Here is a 17,177-nt window from a genome sequence, read left to right as displayed (position 1 = left end):
CCAATGAAATGATAATGAGTTTTTTTGTTACTACAGTGTAGGTCCTGGTACAGTAACATGTTTGTCATACCTTTCTGCAGTTGCAAAGGTAAATGTGACAAATTATTTTGCAGGATGACGCTACTAAAGTGGCGTTGTGCACAAAGCACCAAGGCCGTTCTCTTACAAGAACCAGTACAATGAAATACACTTCTGAAATGTGCCCCTAAATGTGCTGCTCTGCAGCCATTTTTTTTGCAGTATTGCCGCAAATGTCTCTACTGCGCCCCAGGACAGCTTAACTTTTTCAGGATCTTTACTGTTTGTCAATAACAGCAGCCTGGATATTTCAGAATGACCAGTGAATGTAAACGTCCTGTTGGGGGGCCGGGCCAGGTCATGTGACAGTGATGAGGTCGCTATGGTCCTGCAGACTGCCCTCCCTCAACCCTGAGTCAGGTGACTTTGAAAGCAGCATTAGTAGCTAGCTCTCAGCTTGGCTCCACGCTCCTCATGTTTAATGCAAGGCCTGCTGGCTCTCTGTATTGATTTGTAAATGCACACCGTGTGTTTATCCGTGAGGAGTCCCCTCTTTCTTTAACAGTGACATTAGCATAGCAGTGCCTCTTGTCTAAATGAATGAGAGAGAGATAGAGAGAGAGAGAGAGAGAGAGAGAGAGAGAGAGAGAGAGAGAGAGAGAGAGACATGTAAACTTGTAAGATATGCTCATTAGGCAATTTAATTAGTTTCACTTTTCTCTAAATCCAAACATGTCTCTATAGTGTTTTATGACTAACTAAAAGGCCCAGAGGAAGAATATTGTACATTGTCCAATATTCAGTCCTTGGTGTACATTGTACATTGTCTTAGCATAAGTATTATAGTCACTTGAAAAGTGACAAGATCCCACATGTGAAATGGAAATGAGGTATGTATATAGGCACAATTTATTTGGAAAACTAATTATGTTTTAAAAAAACACTTGGTTTTTAATGAATATCGTAAGGCATAATTCAACATTACCACATCTGTGCTGGTGAATGTAGCATAATTGAGTTTTAAATATTCAGGTATTTAACACAATAATGGCTTCATGTAATCATATATTCAGTCCTTGGTGTGTATTTGCATACCTTTGTGTATCACCATTCTTTAATTAGTGTCAACATATTGCTTACATTCCCGACTCTGAAATGGACCAAAATAAGGAGCTTTCCTCGTTGAAAAACTGGTTCTGGTTCCTTACCATCCATCACATCACATCATATCACACATAGCACTGTGATTTTATGGTGTTGCTCTTACTTACTCCTTTATATGCATGCACATTATGTGTGTGTGTGTGTGTGTGTGTGTCTGTGTGTGTGTGTGTGTGTGTGTGTGTGTGTGTGTGTGTGTGTGTGTGTGTGTGTGTGTACGCGTACGTGTCCATGTCCGTGTCCGTGTCCATGTATGTATCTGTCCCTCTATGCTCCTACACTTCCCTGAGCAGTGGCTAGGGGGTGCACTATGGACACAGGCTGGGAGGCTAATGTATTCCTGACTGCCGGCTGGGGCTGGTCACATGGGGAGCCTTTGCCAGTTTAAAAGTGCTTTAGTTTCCCTCAGCCAGTGCAGAGGCAGCCTCTGAGAGAGCCACAGCTTGTTGTGCACACACCAATCCCACATTCAACTTTCTGTATTGGAGCGACACACACACACACACACACACACAGACACACACACACACACACTGTCATACACACCCTGCCACTGAGGAGGGACTGGATAGAGAGTGACAGAGGAGCAAGCAACATATTCTAAGTAAGTACCATCGTTCTTATTTCTTTTTCTTTAAAGCCGTTTTTTTGCGTGATCTGTCTGTTGTATAGAGTCATGTGTGATATGAGTTCACAGAAGGATGCGACAGAAGGATGTCAATCTGGATAATATGATGCGTTTAATATAATAATGTGCTTTTAGGGTGAATGGAATGACATTCCAAGTCCATTTGCTTTGGGTCTCATAGGATTTTTATTTATGCTGTAATGCTTCATTTAGATCTTTTGGCAATCGTTGATTCATTCATAGACATGCTTGTCATCATTCATTAATTGTGTGCATTCACATGGAGCGGGTTTGTATTGCTATTAGCCCCGTAGCGCTGGTATTACGCACATGTGGAGTGAAATGCACTTTGCTCAGCTGCCTGTCTTCTGCCTCTCGCTATGGCAGAGCAGTCCAGTCCCTCTCGCTCTCTTTCTCACCCGACCATGCTGTTACAAAGTGGATTCTTGCAAAAGGAGAAAGAGATAGAGAGAGAAAAGAGAAAGAGAGAGAGAGAGAGAGAGAGAGAGAGAGAGAGAACAGAGCGGGGCAGGGTGAAGAGGAGGAGAGACAGAGCGAGAGAGCCGGAGAAGAAAGACAAGAATTAGAGAGAAAGTGGAGGGCATTGAAAACCACTGACACTGGCCAGACAATTAGCTGAGGATTCCGTTATCTGGCCCTTTCTAAAGCCCCTGCCCCGAAGCCGCGGGTCAGGGGATGGCCTGACCCCTGTGTCAACACTCCTGCATGGAAGCCATTATCAATCCCTGATTGATTAGTTTTAGCGGAAATCCCTTTTTTTCCTTTCTTCTCCTCCTCCTCCTGCTGCTTTTTGTTCTTTTTTTTCGGCTCTTGTATCTCTCTGTCGCCTTTTAATCTTATTCTAATTTCTAACTTATTGATATCCCCTGTTTTGGGGCGCACATTTCCCTGGGAGCAACACGGTTGTCATTAGTTGCAGTTTGACTGTGTCAGTTTGACTCTCCTCCCGTCTCTGGGTGTGTGAGAGAGGGGAGTGACGAGAGGGGAGAGATAGAAGGGTGAGGAGAAGGGAGAGAAGAGAGGAGAGAGGAAGGTTGGTCAGGTCCCTTTTCTCCCCTCAACAGTGGAGAACACTCTCTCTCTCTCTCTCTCTCTCTCTCTCTCTCTCTCTCTCTCTCTCTCTCTTCCCGTGGGTCTCCCCTCCCTGACACAGTTCCTAAGTGTTTAGCGTGGGGTCTGTGCACATCAAAGCCGATGGGGAGCTTTGGGGCAGGCTTAGATGTCTATGCCTTAATGACTTCTTGTTTCATGCCTTGTTGAAGGTAATGCTTGAAAAGGAGCAGGACACCCACTCTCAGTGGAAGTTCTCTCCTCCTTCGCTCTCTCCCTCTCTCTCTCTCTCCCTCTCTCTCTCTCTCTCTCTCTCTCTCTCTCTGTCTCTTGGCTACTTGTCTATTCCTAAATCGCTGGAAAAAAAGGACTTAACACCACCTCCAGGGCGCAGAGAGAGTCGCCTGGGCAGCCTTGTCCTTCTCGCCGCTCTCCACAGCTGGTTTGGTTTTACCCAGACCATATAAATATCGAGAGAGGGCAATGTGCGCGAGGGCAAAGTCCTCCCAACGTGGATAGGCATGTCAAGTGTTACTTCTGGTGATACTTTACTTAAAGCCAATAGGTATGACACATTGTTATGATGCATTATGACTTGTCATAAGCACATATGGCCTTATAATGTTTTAGTGCGCAAAATGTTTAACCTCAAAATGATTTTATGAATGGTTGATAGCCATTTTGTCAGTTGATAAATTGCCAAATTACTTGGATGATATTACTTGGATGATATTACTTGGATGATAAGACCGTATGGAAACTCATGCATGCTTATAACGAACAATGCATTATGCCTGGTGGCTTTAAGTTGAGTGTTATATCAGGTTTGTTGTGCATACTATACTTTTGGATGGTGTCTGACTGATCTCCCTGTTTCAGAGAAGAAATGAACCCGGTCTGTGGGACCTGCTATTGTGCTGTTACGAGCCCCGATGGTGTTCCTTTTCAATTCTCACCTTTTTATCCGATACTGCTTTTTTTTAAAGTGTGATCAAGGCCCCCAGACTTGCACTCTTCACTCTAATCTTCTCTCCCACCTTGAAACAGTGTTTATGATCGAAACACAAGAAAGGTAAAATAAAACTGGCATAATATTTCCCTTAACATACTTATCCCCTTGGATAAACATCCTTCAGCAGATGTCAGAATTTGGCCTGATCAGAGGGAGAGGGGGGTTAGCGAGGCTCCCCGCCCTAAGATACACAAATCCTACAAATTGGAAGCCGGTGCTGTGAGTCTCAGAGAGCTGTCTCTGTGTAGAGTGCTACTGAAACTGAGGCGAGAGAGAGAGAGAGAGAGAGAGAGAGAGAGAGAGAGAGAGAGAGAGAGAGAGAGAGCTGATTCACTCTCCAGAGAAGGCCCACACATTTGCTTAAATAGTCTTCATCTCCCCACACTATTCCACATGCTTGCAGGAGTAAATGTGTCAATACAACCCACAGTGAAACTAATTACACAGTTTATGCATATGGGTGTGGTTATATAGGGTAAGCAAAAAGCAAACAACTGAAAAAACAAAGTCTTTATCGCCAGTCTGAGTTAGGGTTAGGGTTAGGGTTAGGGTTAGGGTTAGGGTTAATTTTTTTCTGGAAGAATGCAGAAAAAGAAGACTCCTTATGCAGAGTAACACTCTGTTTTTAAGGACTAAAATGTATTTTGATTTGCAAAGTGTTTCCAAATCGACCATGTTTACAGCTGTCATCCCCTAAAATGCATTATATCTTGTTATTACATTCAAAGTGCATTCAAAAACGTGTTATAGTTTCTTGTCGCAACAGCTTGCATGCATCATTAAAGGCGAATTACATACAGATGGTTCAAATAAGGTGTAACTAAACAGATTAGTCTATGTATATCTCTAGAATCCAACATTTGACATATGCGCTTGTGAAAACATTCGTTTTCTAAATGACCTATACTTTGGTCTGGAACTGCAATGAGTATACTGTATAGCAGCTCCAGATTTCTTTCATGTACATTAGAGAACATTGGCTAGTTTGAACTATTTCACTGCATCAGACTGGGTTAGCCAGTCCCTGTAGCTTTCCCCAGGCAACTCAGAAGGGATGGACCTCAGTAACTGGCTGATCAAAGTAGTTGAATACCTTTTATGAATATGCAAACCCGTCCCTAAAGAGATCTTAAAGGATATGTTTGCCTTGGAGCTAATGATTCCCTGGGTTGTTTTAACACATTCCTATGTCTTCTAAAGCCCCAAACAAATCTGCCCCATTAGTAAGGCGGCCAGCCTGGCTAACTAGCTACACAAACACCTTCTTCCTCGTTTCAGGCAGAGCAGAGCATTGTGATGATGTTTCGTCGATGATGTCTCTCTGCATCTGAGTGTAATTTTAGGGGTAGTTATTTTTAATTAAACCTTATAAAAACATTAAGAAACCTTACTCAAAACTTGATGTAAACAAGGAAGTCCCACTGAGGTCAATAATCTATTTTTAAGAGAGACCTGGGCAAGAATGAAGCTCCATTGTAAAACCCGTAACAATGTCTGTGTATGGAGTGTCTCTGTAGCCTCAAGGCCTGGCTTAGTCTTCCCCCTGACTGTGTCCTGATCTTAAATGGCCAGACTGGAGCTGCAGTAACAATGCCTGCAGGCCACAATAGCAGACCCAGAGCTGACGTGCGTGACTGTAATGGTCAGCGCCTTGGCCCAGCCCCAGCACAGGGATCCTCCGCTCAAACATCTCATGGAAAAAGGTCACAGAACCACGGCGGCATCAACCAACCCCCAGTCCATTGGACCCAGACTGAGGAGCTGTGGCACACATGCTCATTATGGAAAGCCTTGAAGCAGTGCGACTGGAGAACCATTGCTGTATTTCCTACTTGGCTACCAGGGGCTTTTAATCTATTAACTGCTGATCCTTAAACACTAATCAATGCAGGCTTTTATATTTCCATTAAAGGGGAGAGGGAAATTAATAAATAAACCATGGCGGCTGAGTGGCTGGTCAGCTCTGAAACAACTCCCCAGCCCTTCTTCCTCACTGGCTCTCTTCTGTAGCACATGCCCGGGCCCATCCTGCTGGTGCTTTATGTTGCCTACAAAGTGTGTGCTTTATTAGCGATGCCTTTTTTGATAGCAGGCACGCTTCATTATAAGTGAAAGGGAAAAGGGGCTGGGCCGAAGCATGTGAGCTGCCTCTGAAGCACCGCTGCTAATTGCATTAGCATCCTTTATTTCTTCTCACCAGAGTGGACCCCGTCTACTGGGGAATGTGCCAAGGTAGATTTTTTTTTATTTTTTGTCATTTTCTTTTTCTGGCGGAGGCCTCCTCATGGAACCCCGTGAACTGAAACAGGTTTCCTCAGACGCAGCCAAGACACCAGCACACGAACCTTTCTCTCACTCTTGCCCATCTCTCTCTCTCTCTCTCTCACTCTCTGTATCTCTTGCTCTCTCTTCCTCTCTTTCCCTCTGTGTATCTCTATGTCTTTCTCTTCTCCCTCTCCCCCTCTCTCTTAATACAATGAGTATTAAATGTTTTCCAATGTTTACATCCTCCAACAAATACCCACTGTATACTGTTCCACTGAAAAGCCACTGATATTGTGTCAAGTAAGAAGCTGGCAATTTTAGATTTACGGGGGAAGCAGGCTTCTTAAGCTTACAGCTTTCTCATCCTAGATAAAATAAACTAATTTGCTTCTCACAGCCCTTTTTCTGTCAGTCTTGTCTTCGTTGGTCCCCACCTCCGGCTTAAGCGGTAGGGCTCAGTGAAATGTCCTCGCAGTGATCCCCATTTCACCGGCGACAAGTTCCTTTAACGTGCTTTTAAGGCTCCGGGAATTTGTCTTATCACCTGAGAATGTTATCCATTTTAAGAACAGCTTCAAGGGTCTTTAATTAAAAGAGTGTTGGCTCTATCGGTGGGGACTCAACCCCTCCAGGTTACTCCTTGGGACCAGTAATCCTAACAGTACTGGCTGTGATCAGATTGTTTTTCTTTAGCACAGAGCGTTAATGATATTCCCCTCACTGCCAGTGCTTGCTTGGGCAATGTTTGAAATTACTCACAGCAACAGTCTCCAAATAAAAGCTATATAGGACATGCAGTATGTGTAATTTAGGATTGTGTGCGATAAGTATGTGCATTGGAAAAAGGCTGTGTATTACTGTTGTTACAGTGCTTTGAATCCATATTTTCAACCCTTCAGATATTGACTGTTGCTAGCCAGGCAAAAGGCCAAACTATTGATTATGTAGCGACGACTGTGGGAGGAATTACAAGGAAAACATACAAATGTGCTGACATTTTTGAAAAAAATGCATATGGAAGTTATCATTTTGAGAAGCAATTTCTTTTAATTGCCTACTTAAAATGATATGCTGCAAACTAGCATTTGTTCATAAATCATGCATATTTTGAATGAAAGTGAAATTAAGCACATTATATAATAAGCACTGTTTAATGGGGTGGTTAAGTTTTGAGATAGACCTGTTTTGGATGTTTGGGACAATGTCAAGCTTTTGAAGCCTTAGGAGGTCTGGATCATGTATTGAGAAATGTTTGTATAGCTCAACATCACAGTATCCCAGTGACTACTGACTACTCAGCCTAACATTCTAGGGGGTCTTGAGGACCCACATACTGTAGGCCACCACTGTTCATCTCAGTTCATCATTATCTGCTTAGAAGACCAATTAGTAATTCATGTTAGCTATGTAGCATCAGATAAGATGTTTTGGCCACAATATCTTGTTGTCTTGTGGGATGACTTAGTGAATACTTTCTAATGATAACACTTATCTTGATATACATAACTGTCAATATGCATAAACCCTGGATTACCTAGCTAGCATTTCACTCGTGAGATTTTGATTTCCTTTGTACTTCCTTGTACTTAAAGTGGAATCTGTATTTTATTTGCCCTCGAAAATGTCACTAAATAACTATGCTGAATCATTACTTATGATGCATGGGCAGTTCTGTGACAGCGTGTGCACCTGCCAAGACCCTGCCCTTCTGCAAGAATTTGCTTTTTCAAAATGTTTGGGATGTTTCTGGGCGTCTACACCCTTGCTGTGGGCATGTAACCTGTGTCTTGTGGTGTGTGTGGCTCATTGGCTACCTGCTGCTTGTGAGCCACAAGCATTTCTGAGTGCTGGAAGTCGACCTTTGTGTGCAAATAGGGTTGTAACATGTATTCTGATGATTCCTCCTAGTAAACTTCCTATTTGACATTACAGCCTTGTCTGAGTTTTGTTTTGGGAATGACGGAAACTTTGAGCAAGGGGAGGGAGAGAGGAGAAGACACTGTTCTGAACTGTCATTGCAATTCCCATTGCAGTTGAAAGAGGCTGCAATCCTGCAAAAGGTGCCATTAAATAGCGTTGTGTGGGTGCCACAGATGACACAGCCAATGGGAATATGAACAGTCTAAAACCTGTCTGACAAAGAACTGCACTGACACATTAGGGGTGTAAAAAACTTAGTTAGTTTATTGTTCTCAGAATGGTTTATGTAAGAAGTATGCTTCATGGCAATTCCATTATAAATACAATTATAACCTTTTTTACATAACTTTGCCTGAAGTCAGGAGTTTGAATTGTGCGTGCTGTTTTTGGTAATGAGAGAGTGTTATGAGAGAGTCTTATACCACACAATGGCCTGTATATATCAATGTAATATTTACTTAACAAACACTTTCTACGTATCATTAGAATATTTTTGTTTTAACAGTATCTTCAGGTTTGATATAATTACACAATGAGATGAGATACTTATCACATGATTTCTAAAACTCTTGCAGATACAAGTACTGGGGGAAGGCAGATAATAGACTGTAAAATAAAACATATCGTTTTGGTTCATAACCACCTGGTACAGTATTCTGCTGTTCAGCTTTTACCACCTTTTACAAACCTTTAGGCTTGTGTCCCTGTCTCCTATGAAGGTGTTATGCAAGATTTTCAAAAAACTTCAAAAGAGCTGTCAAGCCTATCTATCTTTATGTGTGTGTGTGTGTGTGTGTGTGTGTGTGTGTGTGTGTGTGTGTGTGTGTGTGTGTGTGTGTGTGTGTGTGTGTGTGCCTGCGTGCGTGCTTGCGTGCGTGCGTGCGTGCATGGATGTGTTTGTATGTGCGTGCGTATGTGTAAAAAGCAGAGAGCTGTGCAAAGCTCAACTTGTCAGAAACAGAGACGAAAGAAAAAGCCCAGTATCGTATGTTAAAGGACATCATTAAAAATGTACGTTGCCAAAAAGGCATTAGAGAGGAAACTCGAGCACTTTCATTGTGCTGTAAATAAATGCTCTGTATTACTGCAGATTGAATTCAGTAAATCATAGAAGAGGTCTTAAAAACTCCATGCCACCCTGGGAATGGATGTCTAAATCTGTCTTTGATCTAATTATCAGTCTGAGTAACCTCTCCTTAAAGGGATAGTTCACCCACATTATTAAATCACATACGTTTGAGATTTGGATATGAAAATCAAAAGATGCTAAAAAGGGGAGGTTGAGTTCAATTGGTATTTGGTTAAAATGCTATCAGATAGCAGTTAGTGACCAAATATGGGATTTTGTAATTTAGGAGAATTATCACTTTAAACCTGTCTATCAACCACCTTGGTTTCTGTTTGTTGTAAAACAAACACAGTGTGATTGTCACTGGCAAGTGTGAAGAACAGAATATTAACTAGAATGTTCCCTACCTCTGTCCTATAAATATACATTTTCATTTGAGTGACATGCTATTTCCCTCAATTTTGTTGGTGGTAGATACACCATAATGATATTGAGAGACCATGCACAGGGATGATATAATGAGGAATGTATTGTTCACAGCAGGGGTGAAGCATTGCCTTGGCTGGGGAATGGCATGGAAGCATAATAGGAATCAGTCTGATGTGGTAATAAATATTCAATCATGTTTACCCAAACTCTAGTCTCGTACTAAGAGTCAATTTCCCTCAGAATACCATTCATTCCACTTTAAGTTGATGTCATGTCTTTGTGCTAGTAATGACATGTAAACACCGTAGATGCTGTAGAAGTGTACCGTAGATGCTGAAAAATAGCAGCATGGAGATACAGTATTATGCTTCTTGTTGGAGGTCATTTTAGACAGTGAGGAACTGTCAGGGCCTTCTAGGCCTTCAGAGAAGGATTTATAAAATTCTTGTTTAAAATGTCTATTTCAAATGTGTTTTTCACATTCTGATTGCATCTTTCCAGTTTGTGAAGGGTTAACACTGAAGGGAAAGAAATATCCAATTAGAAATTTTCTTTGGTGGTCTCTGGGGAGAAAATTCTAACTAGCAAGCTCAGCCATTGGCTAGGAAGGCAACTATTTGGGCAGAATTTTGGAGTGACAGTGAAATGAACCAATAATATTTTGACTTGCAATGGGTGGAATCATTTTAAAGAAAAAGTATGACAACTTCTGCCATCTCGAAGGCCTAAGACTGGTCACTAGGTCTGCTGCTGTCATGTTCAAAGAGCGCACGCTTGGTAAAGTGGAATGTCACTGGAGACACCCAAGCAAACGTGCAGCACTGACAGGAAAATGTAAATATTTGGCTGCTAAATTTGCTCCCAACGGTTTAGAAGATTTGTTCAGCTATGTTAGTGACTTTCACGTAAGCCACATTGTACAGTAGTCCACCTTGTACAGTAGTACAGTAGTACATCTGTTTGGATTCTAAAAACAATTGAACAACAACAAAAAATATATTTTATCACGCTCAACAATCCAGCTAAAATAGCTAGATTTACAGATTCCAATACAAACTTTTTTTGTCTTGGGCTCAGTAGTAATGATGTATACATAGTTGTCATGGATTTTGTGTTTGAGGGGAAGGTTTTTGGGAGGAGCAGTCACACTGAAGGCCTAGGTCTAATAGGAATGGTTCGCCACTGCTTTCAAACATATCAAAGGAGAGCAAACAATATACAGCTAGCTGTCACCGAAACTGGTGCCACATGTCTTGCAGTAATGAGTGGGAAGGAAGAGAAAGCCTGATTAATTCGTGGAAAAGTAATCCCGGATAGATAGGAACACACAGATGTGCTAATGGCGAGAGAAATTATTACAGTTGACAAGAGGACCGCATTAAAAGTCGTTTTTAATTTAAGAGCGGCTGACAGGCCCCCGTGGCTGGCTGGGTGTTGTAAAATATATAGTTCCGGGCAATTTACCTGCATGGAGAGAGAATAAAGTGCCTTTCGTAAACGGTGGTGGTGGCCAGGGATTTAAGCGCTTGGTTATGCCTCTGAAGAGGAGGGAGAGAAAGAAAAAAATAAACGTCACATCACTCTCTGTCCCCGCCTGACAGTTCAGGTGGAGATGGTGTAAAAAAAAAAGAGGATGGTAGGAGCGAAAATGGCCCCCTTTGTTGCCTTGATCGTTGGTATAGTAGTTGGCAGCGTTGAGTAGCCTCCCTCCCTGTCTGTCACTCCTTATAGGGACGACCATGTTTACTCTTAGTCTTATCAGGCTGACAGTAAATGAAAACCAGGCTGGTGTAAGTGGCAGAACATACCCTCTTATCTCGGTTTCAACCATGGGATCCAGCTGGGCTCCCCCTTTGGGCGACATCATTGAACTACTACTTTTACATATCCCCCTCTCTTATCTAGTGGGAATGAAATTTCGTCATAAAATGTCTCCATGGTCAACCCCAGTCACAAAATGGCAGCAGGTTCGAACAGCACAGTCTGTTTTAGGAGTCAAGGACAAGAAGAGTAAGAGAGGGACTGAGGGAGAGAGGGAAAATGGGAGACAGAGAGAGACGGAGAAAGAGAAGGAGACACAGAGAGAGAACGAGAGATAGCTTTAGAAAGGAGAGAGAGAAAGCGATGAGAGAGAGATGAGAGAGAGAGATGAGAGAGAGAGATGAGAGAGAAAGAGAGAGAGAGAGAGAGAGAGAGAGCTTGAGACAGAGATAGAAAGAAATTAGAGCGAGAGTGTAAGAGAGATTATATATATTAGAGAGGGACAGATCACTCTGCTCCTTAGCTGCTAGGCTCAGCCCCTGGGGACACAAGAGGAAACGTCAAGAAGGGGTTGTGAAAGAACATGAAGGGGACTCTGTCATCCCCGTGACAACACAGCCCCCTCAGTGTCTCTGATCCCAGGCAGCAGCCTGATGTCAGACTTTCAGTACTACAAGGTCTAATGACTCCCTGACAATATGCAGGCAATACGCAGATTGCTAGATTTTTTTTAAAATGGCACATCAATAACGCAGTTCAATAACAAAACAAGCAATTAATATTAATTGTGCATGTTCATGGTTGCTTAATGGGGCGGACTGTCTCCACTAAAATGGTTTGATTCTGATAATGTATTTGACTGACCAGTACATTACCTTTATTTGGTCGCTGCCTTATCTACAAGGGGAAATATATATGACTGTGTCTGTGGCAATTTCATGTGACAAAATATGTCCGTTTATACCTCTGCTAAGGTTGATCTCAAAAAGGGGATTTCATGTTGCTCCAATGTTGCTTTTGCCACTGTGTAAGGTAACACTACTAAAGAGTGTTATCAAACACACTGTGTTAGCTCCTAGTGTGGGATGCAACCCACAATGGGCCCGTACTGCATAACTGTCCTCTGTCCACAGGTCTTAGTGTGTTCCAATTGTGTGCTACTGTACACATACACACTACCCATGTACTGTGCTGACACACCTCCACTGCCTTCGCTCTGCTCAAGGAGAAGTATATTATCACACTGCCTCTGTCCACAGAGTTATCGAACAGTGTACGCACTTCCCACTGTATTCAATGTGCCCAAAGAAAAGCAGTAAACTGAATCACATTTTTCAACAATCGCATCCTTGTTACACATGCTCACAGACTCCCCACAAGTACAGACTAACAGTCTCTGTAGTCCCTGCTGTGTCATAGCGCCACAGGGGTCTGTTATACCATGCTGACTCTGTGTGAGTATGGGGGTTTATAGAGGACAAACGGTACAGCGTTACATCCCTGTGTCCTTGGAAATGCTGCATATCCTCACACCAGTTCTATTTTTACGATCCTATGCCTCCAGCCCTAACGGAGATGAACGTCCTGGAGCGATTCCATTAATTAACATTTATAGGCGTAGATGACTATTAAATCATTAGATTGCCCCGCCACCACATGTCACATGGCTATGATATGAAAATCCAATCTCGGGATCTGACTTGTCGCCAAAATAATAATTTGCCGTATTTGTGTGGGGGTTATTATAAATGACTACAAACAATCATGTCGATTATGACTCAAACACATGAAATAATTAAGGTGGTGGAGAACTAACAGTCCATGTCAGATGAAATCCCAGGTCATTTTCATGGTAATGGCTTGATTAGAATTCTAACTAAGGCTGATCGAGTTGGGACTGCCGAAGGGCATTCAGAAATACCACCCCTCCACTCTACATTCTCTTTCTCTCTCTCTCTCTCTCTCTCTCTCTCTCTCTCTCTCTCTCTATCTATCTATCTTTTTACGTGAGTCTGGTGAGAGAACCCTGGTTTGTTCGATTATTCCATAGTCAAACCCATCTCTCCCAGTCTGCATGACTGTGCTAGACTAGACTAAAACTAGTCAGTGAGAAAAAGAGAAGCAATGTCAGTCATACCCAATATTCCCCATTGAATATCCCCCAATACTGTCGTCTTCGGCCCACATTTCCCATAACCATAGAAGGCCCAAAGAAAGTCATCTGGAGGGGCAGATAAGGTTGCCATATCTTATCAGGCCACAGCCAAACTACAGTGAGTCTTTTTTAAAACCTCAGGTGCCGCTCAGTCCTGTATTTCAGAGGCATCGCTCATTTTCATGTCAATTTCATAGCATTAAGTTCGTCCCTGCACCTGCCCAAAATAAGCCATATCTGGTGGCTTAGTCAGACGATATTGGGAATCTGACGGTCTCCTAACCTTGCCCCCATGATCATACTGACTGATAGAATGAAAAATAAAACTTCCAAATGCGTTGTCAATCACTGACTAAAATAATCCAATATCGGTTTTGACTGATTTAGGCCAATCATTTCTTGATTCTTCTACTTCTACTTGAAGTCTTCAGCTTCACCTTTCCTCCAGGTAAAGATATGAATATTTCACATCCGCTTCACAAGGATGGAAAGTGAACTGAACAGCAGCCTGGGCAGTGTGATTGCGTGCCAGAGTTGATTGTCTAAACAGGGCAGATGAATGGAGCAAACCCTCCTGCTCGCTCAAGGCCGGAGCTACTGAGGCAGAACGGCAGTATGGCCACTCAGCTACCCCCATTATCCCATCACTCACAGCCAAGGCTGGAACAACAACACAACCAGACAGACATTATAACCATGTACACTGCGAAAGAGCAGCTGGCTGAATGGTGGTGATGCAAAAGAAAAAAAATACTGGTGTGCTGTTAGTTTCCTGCTATGCCTAGAACAAGAAAGGGTTCTTCATCTTGTCCCCGTAGGAGGACCCTTTGAAGCACTGTTTTTGGTGCAATGTAAGTCCATTTTTGGTTCCATGTTGGTTCTTCCAGTTGTTCTTCCAATCTTGTGTTACCTGATGATAATGTGAAACACACATGGCTGGGATCTTTCTTTTATGCCAACAGCACAATAGCATCAGCATAATCTTAATTCCTCAGAATTCCTCCGAATGATAAAGAATCAACAATTCTGATGATCATGGTGTTTCTTTTCCTCACTCAGTTTATACCGGTATTTCTGTAAGTTTGTTTAGTCATATTTTCCTTTAAATCATTTCTGTTCCAGCTTTAGAATTGCATTGGTGCTTATAAACATAAGCAGTTTAATACAGTTTATTCCTCAGAGAAAATGAAAAGCATTTGAAAATAGCATCTGGAAATGAATAATCATGATAGATTTATCTTGTAGAAGGAAATGTCTCTCTGTGATGCATTCTGGGATGTAAAACTGAACAATATGCTAACAACCTGGAGCCCTGTCAAGCTAAATAATATACACTTTATCTATCTAGCTCAATGGGGGTTCTCTCGACTAGTATGCACTCAGTACTGTATCTCTTACTGAAATAACAAAATACAGCATAATTCACAAAGGTGTTGTTTGCTTGGAGGAAGCCTGGAGGAATGATGGAGAAAAATGTAGCGCTGCTGTAGACATTTCCCCTGTATTTTCTAGAAATCTTGTGTGTAAATCGTAGCACAATCATACTCTGACAAAGCTGGACAATAACCATGACGGTTCTTCAGCCAATTATAAACTCTCTATGGTTGTGATCTTTTATGTCATGTAACTGGTGGGCGCTGCTCCTTAGGAGTGCACTGAAACCCTCGAAACAGAGTCACATGACAGTAGAGCAGTGCTAACGGTATCTATGGGATGGATGAGGTAGTCAACGACTCACTGCAATGGCCCTACTGTATACCAACCATAATAAATAGATTCCTCCTAGAGCACTACAGTGGCCTTGACCTCCTGACCCAGGGCTGACACCACCAAAATCACAGATCTGACATGACTTGATAAGTGATAAGCAAGCTTCCCTTGACCAATCCAATCATGTTAGATCAGCCATCAATTCAAGGAAAGGAGGAAAGAAGGATGCATTTCTAATGTATTCGAACAGGGCAGAGGATTTATATGCCTGCCTATACTGACCCTGCCCTGTCACAGGTCATGGATGGGTGAAGGCAATTGGCAATCATCTGTCCAGCATGGGCTGCTAGAGGACAATATCCTGGCATTATGGATCGGCTGACCTTTTCAAAATGAAGCTCTTGCATGCAGCAGCATACAGTATGTGATCCTCCAATAGTAACTGTTCTGCAAGTCTGTTATGCAAGTCTGTTTTTCACAGGTCTATCTAGCTATGAGTCCCCCTGAATGAACGAAGTCAAGTTAGCGTCATCAATGACATGTGGCCCATTGTTAACATTAGCAGCTGCCACGAAGGGTATAGAAACTTTGAGATTACTTCGGTTTACCATTTCTTTTATCTAAACAGTCTTGTCTGAGCTTGTTAATTACTACCTGGAAAATAACACAAATAAACATTACAGGGGTGGGAGATGGACTCCTTATCCATCTCTAAGCATCTCTAAGGTCTAAGCAGCACTGACCATCAAACAACTAGTTCCCCATAAGCTGTACTGGAATTGCAACTCTCCAGCATCATGTCCTATACGACAGAATGAATGATGAATCAAACATTGTCGCTTTTCATCAATGGTTTCCTCTGGGTAGAATCATTTTCTACAGACTTCATCCTTTGGAACCCTGGTTGTTGCTCGAGACACATGGTTGGAACATTACATACTGTACTTGACTTCATCCATATAGATGTCACTATAGAAACAAATAAAACATATAAAAACATATGTAAAACATATAAAACATATTTCAGTTTAGTCATTGACGGTTATGGAGTGGATTCATCTTAGGATGTGAACTCTCACTCCTTTTAACTTTAAACTTCTTAAATACTGAGCTGAGCCTTTAATAATAGCTTTTGAAGATAACTCTGCACTCTGGGACACACAGCAGAATAATATGGTATTTTTTAATTTATGGTACATGCTGAGCGTCTAATTATCTCGGATAATCTTTTTCTCAACAACTCCCTCTGCTCAGTTCAGGTGTTTTTGTCATGTCATTTTGGTTGTTTGCTGTTTTGGTTTGTTTGTTTGTTTGTTTGTTTGTTTGTTTGTTTGTGTCCTTGGCCAGATTGAATCCTGCCTGCATTGTCTGGAGAGGCCCTGAGGTAGAAAAGTGCAGCTGATGTTAAAAGGAAGGTATTGGGTTTAGAAGGAGATATTATGCATCGCAGAATGTTCCACCAAGCTGGTGACATCAGCGATTCTGTCCTGACTACAAACTATTTCACCAGCCAGCATTTCCGTGAGAAAAAACACATTTCTGAAGCATTCTTCAGCGGGGTAAAGGTATAACCTTCAGTCTGCACAAACACAGCAATGTCAATAAATCATAGAATTCACAACTTGCTCCAAGGAGTATCACCCATAAAATGAGCCATGCCAAAACTGAACTCCAGTCCGGCTGATTGGCTAAGGTGAAATAAAGAAAGTATAGAGTGGATTCATTGATGAAAGGAGACCACTTCATTTCAGTCGCCTCACCCCGGGTAACAAGCGTTTTATGGTTTATCTAATTCTGTTGATGGGCGTTACATGCTTGTGTGCTGGACCTCACCTGTCTGACAAAGCACTAACCAGGTGAGGAGAATGGATTCCATATGGAGTCTCTGTAGGGGGGGTAGATACATCTTGAATAGCCTATAGTGTGAATATGAATGCCTTTAAGTGGAATGGCGTGGTAGCATATGATAAGGAGGCTG

The 17,177-nt window shown here is 42.2% G+C and overlaps 1 protein-coding gene across 1 annotated transcript in view; it reads left to right on the top strand.

The window, feature by feature from the left end:
* The first annotated feature begins 1,704 nt into the window (after positions 1-1,704).
* cntfr (ciliary neurotrophic factor receptor) overlaps positions 1,705-17,177 on the top strand; it is a 128,789-nt gene continuing 113,316 nt past the window's right edge. The window contains exon 1 of the mRNA XM_083669415.1: positions 1,705-1,783. The gene's annotated coding sequence lies outside the window, so the exon portion shown is untranslated. The remainder of the gene's footprint in view (positions 1,784-17,177) is intronic.

Source organism: Argentina silus, assembly GCF_951799395.1.
Source record: "Argentina silus genome assembly, chromosome: 5".
NCBI lineage: Eukaryota > Metazoa > Chordata > Actinopteri > Argentiniformes > Argentinidae > Argentina > Argentina silus.
The sequence above is the reverse complement of the archived record's forward strand: the minus strand, read 5'-3'. Positions and strand labels throughout refer to the sequence as shown.